This window comes from Periplaneta americana, chromosome 1 (genome assembly GCF_040183065.1).
Source record: "Periplaneta americana isolate PAMFEO1 chromosome 1, P.americana_PAMFEO1_priV1, whole genome shotgun sequence".
Classification (NCBI taxonomy): Eukaryota; Metazoa; Arthropoda; class Insecta; order Blattodea; family Blattidae; genus Periplaneta; species Periplaneta americana.
Genome location: NC_091117.1, coordinates 174,634,941 through 174,640,490, shown reverse-complemented (window position 1 = coordinate 174,640,490; position 5,550 = coordinate 174,634,941). Strand labels below are relative to the sequence as shown.

At 34.7% G+C, this 5,550-nt stretch overlaps 1 protein-coding gene across 1 annotated transcript in view; it reads left to right on the top strand.

The window, feature by feature from the left end:
- Positions 1 to 5,550, top strand: part of LOC138704494 (uncharacterized) — a 222,540-nt gene that overhangs the window by 5,860 nt on the left and 211,130 nt on the right. The window lies entirely within an intron of this gene.

Genomic DNA, 5,550 nt, shown 5'->3' with positions numbered 1-5,550 from the left:
TGAAATTTCTAAGAGCTGCTGATGCAGTATTGCAGTTTTCGTAGTATGGAATGATGTTGCACAAGGCAGTGTTGCGATATTTCTGACAGAAATCACTACGCCTCATTACCAGCGTCACATGTATAAAGTCACGAGGTTTCTCACGACAGAAATACTGTTTTGAATTTGTGATGGAATATTTTTATGGTGAAACGATTTAATGACATTATTGACTCTGATAAACTGTTGATACGAAAATCATGCAGTAATGGGGACTTGAAAAGGAAAAGGAAAGCTTAATACTAGTAGCCTATAAAATCAGTCTGAAAAATTCTTTGTCCACTGTAGATTTCACAAGTTTTTTTTTTTTTTTTTTTTTTTTTTTTTTTTTTCGGAAATTTAATCTTCATTTTCTATAAGAAATCTTCAATTATGAAGGCTAGTTCACAATAAACCGAGAACGGAAACAACGAGAACGAGAATGGAAAAATATCTATACTAATAATAAATCTGTAAGCGAAATTTTTCTGGTAATTTTCGCTTTTTCCAAAAATAATTGGTGTTAACATGTATAATTAATCATCCTGAAACCGAAAATCGCTTTTTTTTTTTTTTAATTTTTGTTTGTATGTCTGTCTGTCTGGATGTTTGTTACCTTTTCACGCGATAATGGCTGAACGGATTTCGATGAAAATTGGAACATAAATTAAGTTCGTTGTAACTTAGATTTTAGGCTATATGACATCAAAATACTTTATTTAAAAGGGGAGTTATAAGGGGGCCTGAATTAAATAAACCGAAATATCTCGCTTCTTATTGATTTTTGTGAAAAATGTTACATAACAAAAGTTTCTTTAAAAATGATTTCCGATAAGTTTTATCCCAGGCAAAAGTTTGATAGGACTGATATTTAAGGATATAGGTACAAGAGTTTTAAAATAACAATACAATACATTTCCACCGCCGCCTCAGATTATTGTGTCGTTGTTCCGTGTAGCAGTAGTGCATAGGAGATCGTGAATTCTTACATTTTCGAAAGAAAGAAATACAATTAATTTATATATAGTAGATTGTGTTATTTGCTGCATCACTATTTAAGTTATTTAATACAGAAAAAATCTCATCGTTATGTGACATAGGAGTTATTGCAGGAACGACGACGATGGCTACAATGAAATCAAAACAAATGACTCCGTCTATTTAAGGCGGCCTTGACGTTTATCAATATTAGAATATTTTGTGTGTTTGTATGATGTAATCTCAGAAGCTAATTAACCTTCACTATTTGAAATTTGTAGTTTCTCTAGATGGATGTAATGCTACAAATGAGGACTAAGGTAAGATGAAAAGAAATCTGTACGCAGAGAAAACTTGATATTCTGTCGAAATATTGTATAACTTGATTATTGCAACTTTATTTGGTCCACATAAAATACTTTAATTTTATACGCTCATTTTACCATAGAGATCACTGGAGCTGAGTTATTTTAAAAGGTGTCATGAAATGGCGTTCCTGCGCTCTTAATTTACCCATATTAATTTCCTGTGTTTCTTAAAATAATATTTATGTAGGGTACATCATTTTTTTATATGTATAAACAATGATATACAACCGAGAGAGTTGGCTCAGGCGGTAGCATTTGAGACACGCATTCGGGGGTCCCGAGTTCAAACCCCATGGCCGACCAATCTGACTGCGGTTTTTCATGATTTCCCTTAGTCATAAAGGCAAATGCCGGATTGGAAAGATACATGCCATTATTCATCACCGCCTCAATTACCAATACCAAAAACATTAATCAAAGTCTATAATCAGTTACATGAACACAAGCCATCTACAACACACAATAGAAACAATAACTCAAAAGAGTAAAAACGCCCTACTCAAATACCCACACATTCTAAACACGCGACATGACCACAGATGTTAAGTCGTGAATAAAATAAACTTAACAAAATAAAAAAGATGCACAGTAAGGTAAACATAAAAATGATCTTCGTACATAATCAACTCTATTAATTTGGAGTGATTTATTAAAGCATGCATTCAAGACTAATTTAGAAAAATGTTAAACGAATTATCATTATACCAAATGAGTGGTTTCTGGACCAAAATGATAGCAATTTAATTATTTAAATACAATTTAAATTAAGTAGCATATTAAACGATTTATAAAATCAGCAGTAAAAAAGGTCGAATTTATCAGTGACAGGTTATCATATTTAGTACTTAAGGGTAGATGGTGCGACATCATAGTTATAAATGCTCACGCCCCTACAGAAGAGAAAGACGACTATATAAAGGACAGCTTCTATGAGGAATTGGAACATACTTTTGATCAGTTCCCTAGATATCATATGAAAATTTTATTGGGGGATTTCAACGCTAAAGTAGGACGGGAGGATATTTTTAGACCAACTATTGGAAAAGAGAGCCTACACGCAATTAGTAGTGACAATGGAGTTAGATTAGTCAACTTTGCCACATCGAAAAATTTAATTGTCAAAAGTACAACATTCCCCCATAAGGATATACATAAATATACTTGGACTTCTCCAGATGGATTGACACACAACCAAATAGATCACATCTTGATAGATAAACGGAGACATACTAGTATAGTAGATATTCGAACTTTCAGGGGTGCAGACTGTAATTCTGACCATTATTTGGTGATTGGAGAATTAAGAGAAAGATTATCAGTAGCCAAGCGAGTAGAGCAACAAGTTAATATTACTAAATTCAATGTTTTGAAATTAAAGGACGAGGAAGCTAAGCAAAATTATCAGGTCGAAATTTCGAATAGGTTTGCCACTTTAGAAAGTTCCGACGAAGTTGAGAAAGAATTAGATGTTAATAGCGTGTGGGAAAATATCAGAGATAGTATCAAAATTGCAGCTGAGCAGAGCATAGGTTATTATGAAACTAAGAAAAAGAAACCGTGGTTTGATGAAGATTGTTGCATGGTAGTAGAAAGAAGGAAACAGGCAAAATTGAAATTCTTACAGGATCCAGTTGAGGAGAAGAGAGATAATTATTTCAATGAAAGACGGGAAGCAAGTCGTACACTTAGGAATAAAAAGAGAGTTTACTTGAAGGAAAAACTGAATGAGGTAGAAACAAATAGTAAGAATAAAAACATTCGAGATTTATATAAGGGTATAAAGGAATTTAAGAACGGATATCAGCCAAGGGTAAACGTGATCAAGGATGAGAATGGTGACTTGCTTGCAGACTCTCCATCAATCCTAAACAGATGGAAAAACTATTTTGCGCAACTACTAAATGTACATAGGCCAAATAGAAATGATCGGGACGAAATTGAAATACAAACTGCTGAGCCATTTATACCCGAACCCACGCTTTCAGAAGTCGAAATTGCGATAGAAAATCTGAAAAAGTACAAGTCTCCAGGTATCGATCAAATTCCAGCAGAATTAATACAAGAGGGTGGAAGTGCATTATATAGCGAAATTTATAAACTTGTACTTGCTATTTGGGAAAAGGAAATTGTACCAGAACAATGGAAGGAGTCCATAATTGTACCTATTTTTAAAAAGGGGGACAAAACCAACTGTGGTAACTTTCGAGGAATATCACTTTTGTTGACGTCGTACAAAATTTTGTCCAATATTCTTTTGAGGAGATTAACTCCGTACGTAGATGAAATTATTGGGGATCATCAGTGCGGTTTTCGGCGTAATAGATCGACTATTGATCAGATTTTTTGTATTCGGCAGATAATGGAGAAAAAATGGGAGTATAAGGGTACAGTGCATCAGTTATTCATAGATTTCAAAAAGGCTTATGACTCGGTTAAGAGGGAAGTATTATATGATATTCTTATTGAATTTGGTATTCCCAAGAAACTAGTTCGATTAATTAAAATGTGTCTCAGTGAAACATACAGCAGAGTCCGTATAGGTCAGTTTCTATCTGATGCTTTTCCAATTCACTGCGGGCTAAAGCAGGGAGATGCACTATCACCTTTACTTTTTAACTTCGCTTTAGAATATGCCATTAGGAAAGTTCAGGATAACAGGCAGGGTTTGGAATTGAACGGGCTACATCAGCTTCTTGTCTATGCAGATAACGTGAATATGTTAGGAGAAAATACACAAACGGTTAGGGAAAACACGGAAATTTTACTTGAAGCAAGTAAAGCGATCGGTTTGGAAGTAAATCCCGAAAAGACAAAGTATATGATTATGTCTCGTGACGGGAATATTGTACGAAATGGAAATATAAATATTGGAGATTTATCCTTCGAAGAGGTGGAAAAATTCAAATATCTTGGAGCAACAGTAACAAATATAAATGACACTCGGGAGGAAATTAAACGCAGAATAATTATGGGAAATGCGTGTTATTATTCGGTTGAGAAGCTCTTATCATCCAGTCTGCTGTCCAAAAATCTGAAAGTTAGAATTTATAAAACAGTTATATTACCGGTTCTTCTATATGGCTGTGAAACTTGGAATCTCACTCTGAGAGAGGAACATAGGTTAAGTGTTTTTGAGAATAAGGTGCTTAGGAAAATATTTGGGGCTAAGCGGGATGAAGTTACAGGAGAATGGAGAAAGTTACACAACACAGAACTGCACGCATTGTATTCTTCACCTGACATAATTAGGAACTTGAAATCCAGACGTTTGAGATGGGCAGGGCATGTAGCACGTATGGGCGAATCCAGAAATGCATATAGAGTGTTAGTTGGGAGACCGGAGGGAAAAAGACCTTTAGGGAGGCCGAGACGTAGATGGGAGGATAATATTAAAATGGATTTGAGGGAGGTGGGGTATGATGATAGAGACTGGCTTAATCTTGCACAGGATAGGGACCGATGGCGGGCTTATGTGAGGGCGGCAATGAACCTTCGGGTTCCTTAAAAGCCATTTGTAAGTAAGTAAGTATTAAACGATTTATTCTTCTATCAAACACGAATGTTCCCTGGACCGAATGTTCTACTTTAATTATGTAATTACTTTATATTTATTTCTAATAAGTGCAGTGAAGCGCACGGGTACAGCTAGTTATAATAAATGTTGTATTCTGCTTTGCGGATGTACCTTCGATACAGCCACTTGATTTTTTTCTTCTAGAATTGGTAGACTATGAAACATCCATGGAAACGTCAACAAAATTATATTTAACATTCGAGTCAATAGATTGTGTAATGTTATTGTAACCATGACAATGAATATTAAGAAATCTTAAGCAATTATTATAGATATTATCATTTCAAGGAAACAGCCACTTACTTATTTCTTCTTAGAAACACTCTTAGATTGCGATTGTAAATAGCCTTGCTGTTGAAATGTTCTCAACCTCGACCCGTCGTCGCGACGGGTGGTGGCGTCTAACATAAAGCAAAATGAAATGGAAAGATTTTCTCAAGTGACATGATCGAAGATGCAGACGACAACAAAAATATTTTTCTTTGTACCAAGGAGGAAAATGTGACAATTGTGATTTGTTTTTGTTAGGCATTTCAAGTACTCACATGAAAATCTTATGTCATGGATGCGAAGTCCTTGATGTTATAATGAAACAATTCTGTATATGTTTAT